Genomic DNA, 15,926 nt, shown 5'->3' on the forward strand with positions numbered 1-15,926 from the left:
ATATGTTACATTCTTCGATTCTGATTCAACAAATCATCAACTATACTCACTACTTTCACAACGATATAAATTTTTTCATAGAAACTAAAACAACCATACTCATTCAAATTCAATTACATATTCTGATTGTAAAAATCAGAATCCAAGTCGAGATATAACCGATATCATCACTCTTAAATCCCTACAGCTTTCAAAGATATACTTTGACTTCAAAACTGTGCTAGAACATCACTTCTATTCATAAAACCCAGAAAAATATTCGTATCATTCAAAATTCTAGAACATCATATGTATATTGACGATTACTATCTGCATTCAAACCCTTCATGATATCTTGAAAACACCTCAATTAAGAAACAACCGAGAGGATGATTCAATCACACGTTATCTACGAAAAGAAGAACTTATATAGTCATGCACCTAGAGAACTCTTGAAATCTAAGTAGAAATTCAAAACGAATCTAGGATCCCTTGGCGTTGTTATTACCGAAAATAACTTTACAATCCCCCTTCAAAGTAGCCAATTTTGTCACACCTCCAGCAAATCAACTTCGACTTTCATTCGGATTAGCTTCATTGTAACCTTGATATATACGTTTGCTCTTTTCATCATCGTTACCGGAGAACCGTTTATATCCCACCACATTAGCAGTAAACTTACCAACAATTTTGTTAATCTTTGACTCTCCGAAAAATCGTTATATGTACTCATTGAAACCCCATCATTTATTCATCTGCATCTTGTAACAATAATTTCCATACCAATTACCGAGAATCAGCAATCTGTATTTTGAATCTCGCAGTGTTTATACATCAACAGTTATATGTATACATATAACATTTATCCCCTAGAATTATGATCTTCAATTCTGAAATTCTGAAAAGCACCCAGTCTACGAATCAATACCCGGAATTTTGAAAAAATGCTGATGAAGCAGCAAAAACTGTAAACGACCTTAACAGCCAAAAGTTTAATGATAAAGAATAGTGTGTTGGCAAAACTCATAAAAAATAAGGTTTGGTACTGGAAAATGGATTGAGCAAACTATAACACCCCAGATTTTTTTTTTATTTTTATAAATACAGCGGAAGACCTGTTTATCAAATACATAATATAAAAATCCACTTAATAATTATAAACACCTTAATATATGAAAGTCCGGGTGTTATTTAAAACAATGAAGTAGCTTGAAAGTCCAGTTAGTCCCACTCACCGATACCCGCAAAACTCGGTAGTCTAATGTCACCGAGTCTTCTCCTCGTATGTATCACCTGAGAACAAATACTAAACAAGTTAGTAAACCGTACCACATTTACTAACTACTTTACATTCTATATATACACCATATATATATATATATATATACATATATATATATATACATATATATATATATACATATATATATATATATATATATACACACATATATACATATATATATACATACATACACTATATATATATATATATATATACATACATACATACACTATATATATATATATATATATATATACATACATACATACACTATATACATAAATATATATACATATCACTTAATTCATTCAAATGGGTCGACGGTCAAAACGGGCGATCGCGTATATCTATATATATGCACATGTGTGTGTGTGTATATATATATACACACACAATGTCAAGTCACACAAATGGGTCAGCTGGACACTAATGGCCCAAATGGATCATAATTTTCTCACTTTAACCCAAATAAGCTCAGAACCCATTTTAAAATATTGAAACATGCATATACACTTAACACAACCTCGTGTACGTATCACAACAAACAAATACCCATTTTAACACAATATAATCCAAGAGGGTCAAACAGGGTCAAACGGGCGAACAAACCAACACACGAACCATAAAACAAGTATACGGGTCATCGGGGTGCGTCCACGCCAAGCCGCTGCGCGTCACGGTTGGTGAACCGCAACATAGCAGTAGCATATAAGGCTGTAAACAGCAGCTCCAGCTGTAATTTGCAGCAAAAACTGCCCCACGAAGCAGCGCAAAATAGTAGCAGCAATGTAGCTGCTGTCCCTCTCATTTTCGCCCACAAAAATTGAGTTTCGAGCAGTTTTTTGACCATTTAACACGATAATAACCAAGCACATACATACAACAACAATAATCTAGCATTCCACAAGAAAAATAACACACTTATACAATTTTAAAGACCTAAATTAAATCCACAAATGGGTCGTGGGTTCAAATGGGCGAACTAACAACTTAAATTTGCACAACCATACTAATGGGTCGAGTTAAACATCTATATGTACCCAAAACATAAACCCGCTTATATTTTCTTCTTTTAAATACTCCAACACTTGAGTCAAAATTAAATGGGAATAACCATTCGACATAAATTTACGCTGATGGGTCGGGGTCCAAACGGGTAAACAAATCGACACACGAAACACAAACCGGCAACCACCGCCAATCGGCGGCAACCATCGCTGACTGGCAGCCACACACCGGCAGCAGCAGCTGCCGGAAATAGACAGAAACAGCAACAGTAGCTGCACAGTTGCAGCAGCAAAAAAAGTGGGTTTTAGACCCCAAAATCTGTGATTCGAGCAGTTTTTCGACTAATTTACAAGTTCATATACATACACAAACATGTATACATTCATAATCTAGTCTAAAACAACTTAATTAACATCACAATATCAAGATTTAAGCATAAATTGCATTTTTTTCTAACTTTCATGAAGAACCCTAATTTTCAAGAATTAAACACAAGATTAATGGAAGAGATACCTGTTTTGGATGTTAATGAAAAGAAATCTGAATTATAAAGCTTGCATTCAACATAATCTTCATCAAAGATCAAAGAAACTAGGGTTCTTGGTGTTGGGTTCGTGAGGAACGAAGAGAGAGAAGGGGGAAAACCAAATACATGAACTAAATTAAAACATGGGGCGGTTTTGGCCATTTAAATGGGTAATAAACCCATACCCAATAATACACGGGTATTTAACAGATTACTGAAACGCAACGTATCTCATTCAGCAGCCCAAACAAAGTTCTAATTTAATAAACAAATAAGTTATGTGACCCTTGTCACAAAATGAACCCACTAGATTAATAAATAATTATAAGCAATTAATAATTAATAATTAATTATTACAATAAAATGCACTTTAGAACATAAAAGGGCAAAAAGGTAAATTTCACCTAGGCCCAGTATCCGGATGTTACAAATCTACCCCCTTTAAAGAGATTCCGTCCTCGTAATCAGGTCAGTCAAAGTCAACAAAGTTCAATCTCAGTCATGAGGGTTCTAGGTACCAATCGTGACTACAACGGGTCATAAAGAGCATCAAAGTCATAACATGTCTACGATCACAAGCATTATTAGGTTCAGTTCATTTCTCGTCGGACTAGAAAAACTCATTAGTCCAAAGTCAAACACAACTGTCTAATAAGACTACTACCTAATGGTCAAGATCCATTATACTCTGATCTGCATGTTCACTTACACTATACAATACCCTAATCCTTCCCCACACTCTGGTCTAGATCATCATCCTCACCACTTGCAAAAGTAATTCAATACTGAAATATGTCGTTGTCCAAAAACAGAATGAGTCAATTTACGTCTAATTCCCAACTGAAAAAATTAACAAGTCACTTGTCATTGTCAATTACAAACCATTTGTCTAATATCATAAAATAACTCACGTCATTCACCTTGTTCTCTCATCAATTTTATGGATTTCTACAAAAAAAAATTCACATCAATTATAGGTTTACACCCTGAAGTTACGAATTTACAACTAACAATTCATCACTATATATTAATCAATCTCGTTTTAGGGTTTAACACTGAGTCATTTCCATCGAATTTCAAATCAATACAGTCCAATTCACTGGTCAATGGTTATCATTTACCTTAAAACACACAAAATTAACAAATTTTATCCATACTGTATTGCTAAGTCAATCCAGATTACACTAAATTACCCGAATTATGTAATTCATTACCCGTTTCAAACCCGATATTTAAGAATTTCGTCAAAATTCGTACAACCGTGTCGATGTTCACCCAATAATACATTAACTAACTCATGTTTTTGATCAACTCATCATGGTAGAAATTATCACCAACACAAATTTCAAGTCAATTTAGTCATTAAATCACGAATCCCGAGTAAAGGATAACCATCATCAAGTTCCAGACGTAATCGTCTACTTGTTAATTCCCTTAAGTAACCTTAATACACGTGCCAGACATCGCTATTGTTACTTCAGAAAAGTCATCCACTTGATTAAAATTCCGTCAGAATCCTCAATTCGGACCCATTTAACCAATAATTACCAAATATCTACATAATTCACAATCGTCATTACTATGTCAGAAAAGTCAACACTCAGTCAAAATCCTCCAAAAACTGCAATAAACTGTCGATCAACATCTGGTTCGTCAGTTACTACATCTCCTCCGACTCTCGAAATTACTATATGATTTACTATAATGCATTTACGATGGCCAGACGTAATACATCATCCCAAATCATACTTCTAGTTTCGAGTATTTCAGAGCAAGACCCAAATCGAGTTCGTAAATCCATCGCAATCTATTTTCTATGATCACTGGTAGTTAAAATCCACTAATAACAAATATACCCCAAAAACACAAGGTGTTTAAATTTGTTACCAGATTACAACCATCCTAGTATATTAACACGTCTGCACTGTTCAAAATTTATCCAACTGATCTCCTTTTACAATTATACTAGTAAACCCCGACATTTTTATTTAAATCCTCTAAGGTTACAACAGTCAAATGAAGATATCGCACTACCTCTAGAAAGTAGTCATTGTCAAGCCATACTAACTTATCCTAAGGAGACACTAGCTACCATCCCCAATCATGATCAGACACTCGCACTAGTCATAAGATCAACGCACATCCAACACTCGGTCCTTGGTCAGGTCAAAGTCCGACTCTATCTGCCAAAAAGGCTAATTCAAGAAAACCGCACACACTTACATTCTAAGGATCACACACAAGGCCAGGTCAAACTAAAGAAGGAAGATAGTTCCTTAGGACAACCTTACGGGTCCTACACAACGAGTCCAATCATATTATGATACTATTGGGCCAGTCACACCTACTGGTTCAGTCACAGTATATAAACCTACAGACTACGCATCACACGGCCACAAACTAAGGCTCAAGTCTATGGTCAAGAAATAAGGGAACTACTACCTAGTCAGTCCCTACGGGTCACTACGTGTGTCCCGCCGGTCAACAGTCAACGGTAAAGAAAAAGACTTCATACAAGTCTTAATTAACACAACCAAATTAAGCATAGCAGTATCTAATCAACTCTAGACTAAGAGGCCAATCACAATCAGTATTACTAACCAATACCTAAAGCAGGGTACTTAACAAATCTAACATGTCGCATGCAATACAAGTATCAAATATAAACTAGCATGGCAAGCATGTTACAGTAATTAAGCTGCTATGCACCAACTAAACAGGAAACTATACAGACCATCTAAATAAGTTTCCACTACAACATCAACAACAATTATGAAACATACATATCCACAAATAGTAACTTACGACATACACCAACAATTACCAAATGTAATAAAAATTACAAAATGTAATAAAAATTACAAAATGTAATAAAACACGTACTGGCAGTCAAGTCTTCATATGCGTCAACGGTCTTTACCAACATCTGGTATGCTCCTGTTATAAACACTGTGGGTTTCTTCTCTCCTGTCCTACCACAAGAGCAAAAGATCGCCTGGTTGATAAAGTATGTGCCCCGAACCCCGCCCCAGAACTCCATCTCTGGTTTGTAGTACACCGAGACGCTCCATGTCCCATACACTACCACATCATACCCTATACGATGAATGTGTACAATTCTGTCTTGATCCTTTTACTCAATCAAATCCACTAAACTTCCTAGATTGCTGATTGATTTATCCCGGAATACCCAAGTGGTCCACTTCCTAAAGTCTGTCTAACGGAGCCCTTTCGTTTATTATTATTATTATTATTTTAATTCCATTTTTAATTTATTTATTTTATTTTTTACTACTCTGAATCGGATAATGGTACTGCTGTAGAGCTATTGATGAGGTTGCATCATCAATGACTGAGAATATCACCCACCGCGGTTACATCTGGTTATATCTAAGAAGAAACTGAATACCCACCTGACACTGACTAGATCGCCTGATTTGAAAGTACAATATCTGAATCCACCTACGTTTACTGCCCTAACCTTTATTACCTGCCCTGAACCTTCAGAAATTTTTCCTTACAACCCTGACATGTGTCCTCGAGATTCTTCACCTCATACACATCTGTACTCTGCAGCTCTGACTGTTCTAGGGGCATTGGGGCCAAAGCATTACTGTCACTATCAGCCACATCTGTATTGCACATCATCTCACACTAAAGCTTAGTATAACAAAGGTTAGTAGTTAACAACTAACACATTTATACCTACTCCATTCACTTAACCCGTCCCCCAAGATATGTTTGACTTGACACTTGATTTGGGAACATGTCACTTACGTGAACATGCTGCCAAATCCACGCTCTGATACCAACTTATAACACCCCAGATTTTTTTCTTATAAATACAGCAGAAGACCTGTTTATCAAATACATAATATAAAAATCCACTTAATAATTATAAACACCTTAATATATAAAAGTTCGAGTGTTATTTTAAACAATGAAGCAGCTTGTAATATAAAAGACACGACATCAGAGTTTTTAGTTTTGTCAAACATATCTTCCAGCATCCTATCTTCACCCTGATACGTATCATACAACAAATCCATAACCAGCAGGGAAGATGTGGAGGATTAGCACGAAGCTAAGTGAGTGCAACTAACTACAGGCAATAGTACACAGGAACCGTCATACTAATTATGTCACAAAAAGCTAACACATAAACATCACCCAAGTCCCATCTACAGAGACTCTGGCGGCTCGGCCAAACCATTAACCACCAGCTGATCGGACTGGGGCTTACCAGAAGTTCCTCCACCACCGTGTGTATATATATAATCCACACGCGACGGACGCGTCATTCACATATATATACACCTCGGTTGTCTAGGCTACCACATGAGGAACCCAACCCGCAGGTTGATCTCTCCTACCGAGGCAACCACACAATAGGGATGCACTGGGCTCTAGCAGACAAGCATCAACTAACATGCAGTCATCACAACGTACTAACTAACGGTAACAGTAAGTATATATAACAAGCATGGCAGTCATAATATAACATGCTACTCTATACTATATACTCCAGTTAGTCTTACTCACCGATACCCGTAAAACTCGGTAGTCTAATGTCACCGAGTCTTCTCCTCGTATGTATCACCTGAGAACAAATACTAAACAAGTTAGTAAACCGTACCACATTTACTAACTACTTTACATTCTATATATACACCATATATATATATATATATATATATATATATATATATATACATACATACACTATATACATAAATATATATACATATCACTTAATTCATTCAAATGGGTCGACGGTCAAAATGGGCGATCGCGTATATCTATATATATGCACATGTGTGTGTATATGTGTATATATATATATATATACACACACACACACAATGTCAAGTCACACAAATGGGTCAACTGGACACTAATGGCCCAAATGGATCATAATTTTCTCACTTTAACCCAAATAAGCTCAGAACCCATTTTAAAATATTGAAACATGCATATACACTTAACACAACCTCGTGTACGTATCACAACAAAAAAATACCCATTTTGACACAATATAATCCAAGAGGGTCAAACATGGTCAAACGGGGTCAAACGGGCGAACAAACCAACATACGAACCATAAAACAAGTATACGGGTCATCGGGGTGCATCCACGCCAAGCCGCTGCGCGTCACGGTGGGTGAACCGCAACATAGCAGCAGCACATAAGGCTCCAGCTGCAAATTTGAAGCAAAAACTGCCCCACGAAGCAGCGCAAAATAGTAGCAGCAATGTAGCTGCTATCCCTCTCGTTTTCGCCCACAAAAATTGAGTTTCGAGCAGTTTTTTGACCATTTAACACGATAATAACCAAGCACATACATAAAACAACAATAATCTAGCATTCCACAAGAAAAATAACACACTTATACAATTTTAAAGACCTAAATTAAATCAACAAATGGATCGTGGGTTCAAATGGGCGAACTAACAACTTAAATTTGCACCACCATACTAATAGGTCGAGTTAAACATCTATATGTACCCAAAACATAAACCCGCTTATATTTTCTTCTTTTAAATACTCCAACACTTGAGTCAAAATTAAATGGGCATAACCATTCGACATAAATTTACACGGATGGGTCGGGGTCCAAATGGGTCAACAAATCGACACACGAAACGCAAACCGGCAACCACCGCCAACCGGCGGCAACCACCGCTGATCGACAGCTGCACACCGGCAGCAGAAGCTATCGAAAATAGACAGAAACAGTAGCAGTAGCTGCACAGTTGCAGCAGCAAAAAAAGTGGGTTTTAGACCCCAAAATTTGTGATTTGAGTAGTTTTTCGACTAATTTACAAGTTCATATACATACACAAACATGTATACATTCATAATCTAGTCTAAAACAACTTAATTAACATCACAATATCAAGATTTAAGCACAAATTGCATTTTTTCTAACTTTCATGAAGAACCCTAATTTTCAAGAATTAAACACAAGATTAATGGAAGACATACCTATTTTGGATGTTAATGAAGCAAGAAATCTGAATTATAAAGCTTGCATTCAACATAATCTTCATCAAAGATCAAAGAAACTAGGGTTCTTGGTGTTGGGTTCGTGGGGAACGAAGAGAGAGAAGGGGGAAACCCAAATACATGAACTAAATTAAAACATGGGGCGGTTTTGGCAATTTAAATGGGTAATAAACCCATACCCAATAACATACGGGTATTTAGCAGATTACTGAAACGCAACGTACCTCGTTCAGCAGCCCAAACAAAGTTCTAATTTAATAAACAAATAAGTTATGTGACACTTGTCACAAAATGAACCCACTAGATTAATAAATAATTATAAACAATTAATAATTAATAATTAATTATTACAATAAAATGCACTTTAGAACATAAAAGGGCAAAAAGGTAAATTTCACCTAGGCCCAGTATCCGGATGTTACACAAACTATGAAAGAGGCTGTGGACAAATCACAAAGACTAAACCTGCCTTCAAAGAATCCAAATGATTCAGTATCTGCTGAAGTCATTAACGAATACCTTGCTCCTGACTCTAAACCTTTGCGGACAAATCTTCTTCATCATCCTTTGATATTAGAAATTCTAAGATATCATCGTATCTTTCATTATAAATATCCTCGATAGTTCTTAAGATATTTTCATAACTATTCTTATTTGAAATCATTTATCTCTTCGCGCTATTAGTATTACATCATAAAGGAAATTGTTTTAGTTTCTAAATTCTGAAAAATTCGAATTTAAAATTATGAATGTTTTTGAAGAAGTGTTGGAAATTGAAGCATGAGTTAGTATAATATAATGACACTTGATCAACGTGATTATATTACAGTAAGTCATGCTGAGTTTCAAATGGAACGTGATGATTCACAGAACATACCGTCATCATGTGCCATGTTACACGACTCTTACATTCTACCTAATCTCCAAACATATCAAGAATATATCTTCCTGATAGTTCTATCTTTTCTCGTGACTTCTGATAATTTGACAAGTTAGATCGAGCTATCACAATTTCTTTCTTAAAGAACATTAGCTATGTTCATTTTGAATTTCATATCTATGAACTTTGGACCATTATTCGCTTGACTTGAAGTCGGGAGTAGGAGACAAAAGCATGGAACTCTTAAAAGGAAAATATAAAACCGATAACAACACATAAATTACAAACCGTGCATATCAATACGTATTGCAACGTAAAGGCACGGGAGAATTAAGAACACTATAACCCCAAGGTAATAATAGAAGGAAATAAATTCCTCAAGTGGTAGATGAAAGAGAAGAATAACAAATATGAAAGTTAAGATCAAGAATCAGAACTGGATGGAGCATATTAATGAATGTTTTAGAAGTATGAATTGAGGAAGAAAGAATAGAAGATGAGAGTGTGGAAATAAGGAAACGAAGAGGGTGGATTTATAGTGAAATATCAGACAGAGCAATCGAGACAGATTATTGTATTTAACCAAAGAGGATCCTAATTTCCTTAATTACCGAAGAATCAAATCTTATTACAAAGATTTCTCTAAAACCCTTGAACTTCGAAAATCAACCCCATCTACGTCAAAAGATATGATGAAATTTTACTTTTTCTCATTTCACTCTTTTGTGATAACTTCACTCATACTCTTCACAAAATCAAATGGTTTTATCCATATTACTCACTGATGATAAAAACTCTAAATTCTAGCTCGTATGCGTCATGAAAACATACTTATTGTCAGCATGACCATCTCAATCAAATTTTGGGACTAAATTTCTTTAACGGGTAGGTACCGTGACAACTCAGAAATTTTCGACCAAATTTAAACTTAATCTTTATATGTTTTCGACACCATAAGCAAAGTCTGTAATGTTGAAATCTCAAAAACTTTAAACTGTGTTCATGTATTCATTTACCCTTCGACTGCTCTCGATGACTCACGATATGATTACTTGTAAATAGATATGCATATATTAATATATATATATATATATATATATATATATATATATATATATATATATATACATACATACATATATATAATATATATATATATATATAAATATATGTATGTATGTATATAATAATATGAAATATTATATATTGTAATTATTAAAATTAATTATGTAAAATAATAATAATATATAATAATTATTATTTAAAAAGTATCTATATATAAATAAAGTATATAGAATATAAATAGGGTTTCGAAGTTATTTAGTAGACGAAAGTAACACTCAATTGTCATTCGATTGATAGTAAAAGGATTAAAAAGGAACTTACGTAATTTTAAAATAAACGGTGATCAGAAAATGAGTTAGATAAATTATAGGCTTATTAAAAATGTATTTAGGAGCTATTTGTTAAATTTGTAAAACTTTTTATATTTTACTTGGGGTTGACATAAAAATTTGGGATTTTTGCAAAGACTTTTATCCGCCATAGAATTAACAACGGAGTCCGATGTAGCACTCGGTGAAAACTGTCGGTAGCTTACCAACAATTAAAATTCACGAGACCTTAATTTATGATACTGTTTTTGTTCTTTGCTTTCCTCTTAATTTCTTTGATCACCACTTTCCGAATTAGACAAATGAAGTGTTATTGTTTTCCTTGATTGATTGATAACCAATCACCCCACACCCACTTGTAATCTTCTTTTTCCTTTCTGTTATTCTTTGACAAACAAGTCCACTAAAACATTTATCTTATATTGTAATACATGCTTAATCATTGATATTATAATTATATTATATCTTATAAATTCTATATAAATATGCATATATCTACAACTTGAGAAAACACACCCATTAACTTTCTTGTTCATCCTTCTTCATTGATCTCCATCCTAGCCGAGAACCACCATCTTGGTTCATTCACCACTGCCACTCTTCGACTTCCACTACGTGCAACCACCATCATTAAAATCGTTTAAAACACCACCACATATCATCGTTATGTTTGCTTCTTTTGTTTTCTGTTTTGTAGGAAGACAACTACCATCTAACAACAACCCATCTCTGTTTCCATCGTGAACCACCTTCTTTAACCGCCACCTTTCACCCGCACCCCTCATAACCACCTGCGTAATTTATGTCAAACAGACCCGATCCAAACAGCTTTTTCTGTCCACTGTTTAATGTAGTGACCCGAAAAATTTTGACTAATTTTGAACCAAACTCTCGATACGATTTCATATTTTCTACACGATAAGCAAAGTCTGTTATGTTGAATCTCAAAAATTTTGAACTGTTTCATGAAATCATTTGACCTTGACTATTTCCGACGATTCACGAACCATTGGTTGTAAATATATGTGTATATATAAATATATGTACATTTATATATATATAATAACTTGAATTAAATTAATAAACTATTATTATATAAAGATATATATATATATATATATATATATATATATATATATATATATATATATATATATATATATATATATATATATATATATATATATATATATATATATATATATATATAAATTTATGAATATTACTTGTATATATATATATATATTGTTATATTAAATTTAATTACTTAACATATATAATTAATATATTCATTTGTGTAATAAAACTTGTTATTTAAAACTGTTTATATATAGAAAGAGAATATATTAAAAATATTTAATTTCGAGCCTAATTAGTAAACGTCAGGGACACTCGGTTGACGTTTCGTTAGTTTTAATATAGATGTAATACATGTTCATGAATGATTAAGATAAAAGTTGGATTGTAAATTGATTACGAAGATTTTAGATTTGTTAAAAATATTTTTTACATTTTAAGTTTAAATATTAGTACTCCGTACATATAAATTGGAACAGAAAATAAACAATTATCGAACCTTTTTAATCAGGTTTCAAACAGTTAATGAGTGAAATAATTAATTATATTTAATCTAAAAGTTTGGGATTTTTAGGAACACTTTTATGTATTAACTGTTTAGCAATGGACACGAAATAATATCCGCTTTAAACTGTCGGCAGTCTAATAGTTATATATGCCCGTGAAGATTGATATTATGATATAAAATTACTGTGTATTTTGTTTCTTGTCAACTCACATCTCAATTCATGAGATTACTGTTTGACACTGTTTGTTTTGTTTCACCTGCATCATTTATAATTAGATATTAGTTATATATAGTTGAGAGATAGATATAGAAACTTATGCATCAATATATATATACATAGCATATACACATACATACTTAATCATAGGCATTCTATAACCTTGATCACCAACACACTTTCATCATCACAATACCATTCAACCACCGGTCGTCTTCCATCCTCCGGTAACCACCCAACACCATATCAATCCACTTAACCATCAAACCCATCGTTAACCACTACAGCTACACCTTGTTTCTACTTCTGTTGTTAATCTACTCGAAACCAACCCAACACCTTTGCTAAGTATTCGATCACTTGTTTATTTTATTTTGTTTAACCAACCCAAACCATCGACCTCCTACTTTTTTTTCCTGTATTCTTTTGTGAAACAAAACACATCACTTAAAACCATCACCCGTCACCTTTTAATCACGCACCACCGAAATCATCCTCGTCAATCACCCTAACCACCTTTCTTTCTTTATCTATTTTCTTTCTTCCTTTCTTTATTTATGAAACCACTACACATACTGTGAAATTTGTTTCTAATCGACGGTAACAGCTGCAATGTTTATAGCTGCAGCTGTACTATCATTCTATTTACGTTCGACGATCAAAACCACCACCACCTGCGTTTTTTCTTCTTCTTGTTTCTTGTTTCTTTTTGGATGCCACACCATCTTCATCACCATAACCGCTCACCTCCACCACTGATTACTGCAGCTGATATTGATTAACCTATAACACCACCTTTATCTTTTAAACACCCATTTAATCGAGCAAGATAGAGACAGATATGGGTAATGTGTCGTATTAAAGATTGAATCTAAATTCTTGGACAAAGGTGGCAGACATTTTGTAGTTGCACTTTATAATAATGTTCTTGTCCCTTTTTCTTTTTTCCTTGTGCCACGTGACCAACAACAACACTCACAATTAATTAATCAATTGGTTAGTTCTCTGGGTTCCTTTTTATTATTTATGTGTGTCGAACAAGTGGGATACACAAGGATTAACCATGATAGATTTATGATGATGGTGATCGTTTCCCTGCAACCTGCAATGTTGCTGTCATTGTACATATTTTTTTTAAACAATCACGAGGTAACGGAATAGGATGAAGATGATATGAGGTTGATCATAATTATGATAATAATCTATAATGATGAGGAAAGATGATGAATAGTTGTTATGATTATTTAAATATGATATTGGATACGGTTATGTTGTTAGATTAATGATACGAGTGATATACGATGATGTTAAGTAAATGACGATGATAATTTTATGTTAATGATGATCCGGGAAGATGAAGTCGACGATGTTAATGATGACCATGATGATGGTATCCGTGAGCTGTGATGACCGTGAATGAATCACGATGAGGTATTGGTGATGAAACGATGATGGGACGATGATGTTATAAATGATGATAACAAGATAACGATGATAGATGAGTGATGTTAACTAACGATGATGATTATGATTATGATGAGAATTTTGTTACGAATTATAATGGTGATGAGAGGATTACAGTTAAGTGTATGATGATGATGTTGTTCGATTTAATGATCATGATGGAAATGATTTAGATGATAACAAGGATGATGATGAAGATGAAGTCAGACAAGTAATAGTTAAATAAATTTAATTTAAGAATTATAACAGAAAACTATAAGCGGAGGGATGGTTTGGAAGTGTGATAGGGGAACGAGAGGTCGCGGGTTCGATACTAGATGGGGGTATATATATATTTTTTAAATAGAATCCTTCTTGGGCTGTTAGTTGGGCTGATAGAACAGATATGTATATAAAGGGGTTACAAGTTCAATTAGAAAAGCAAACTAGATCGAGTGGTGTTGGGTGTTTTCGGGTTTTCGAGAGGTTGAGGGTTCGAGTCCTGGCGGTGGAATTCTTTTTGAGTTTTTCTTCAAGGTTGAACTCTTTTATTTTCATCATCATCATCATTATTATTATTATTATTATTATTATTATTATTATTATTATTATTATTATTATTATTATTATTATTATTATTATTATTATTATTATTATTATTCTTATTATTATTATGTATTTATTATGATAAGTAAATTATTATTATTATTAACATTAATACATGTTATTAAGTTGGTTATATTTATTAACTATATTAGTACCATCATTTAATATTATCATCACTAATATTATTATTTATAGTATTACTCGTGTTATTTTTGCTAGTAATAATATTGGGATTTCAAGAATACTAAACAGGTTAATTTATGATAAAAGGTATTATGATAAAGATTAGGAATTGATTATAATTATATGAACATGTGTAAATTATGATTATGAATACAAATTAGTATTAAAAGAAACTATAGTCATTAGTTTATAAATTAAGCACGAAAGTTACGATTATTATAACTATGAATATACATGTTTAATAATATTGTTAAGATTAAAAATATAGAAATTTTAGATATAAATGTTATTATGAAAATTATTAAGATCTTAATTAAAAGTATGTTTTACAAGAATTAGTATAATAAATATTATCATAGATACTTTAATATAATTTAATATTATTATCATTACTAATATTATTATTAACATTATCACTTTTATCAATATTATAGAGTATCAATATTATTACTAATATTAGTATTATCATAATTATTAATTACAAACAAGTTATCCCTATATAAAAAAATTTATATTTAACTTAACTCTATCAACAGTTATATATATATTTAATCGATTACGACTATATGTATTAATGAGTATACAAATGATATAGGTTCGTGAATTCGAGGTCAACCCTGCATTGTTCAATATAGTCATATGTATTTTTACTACAAAATACAGTATGGTGAGTTTCATTTTCTCCCTTTCACTCTTTACATTTTTGGGCTGAGAATACATGCAAATGCTTTATTAACTGTTTTACAATATTTATATGCGTGAGTTTCATTTACTCCCTTTTTAAATGCTTTTACAATATATATATTTTTGGGA

Source organism: Rutidosis leptorrhynchoides, chromosome 3, assembly GCF_046630445.1.
Source record: "Rutidosis leptorrhynchoides isolate AG116_Rl617_1_P2 chromosome 3, CSIRO_AGI_Rlap_v1, whole genome shotgun sequence".
NCBI classification, from domain to species: Eukaryota; Viridiplantae; Streptophyta; class Magnoliopsida; order Asterales; family Asteraceae; genus Rutidosis; species Rutidosis leptorrhynchoides.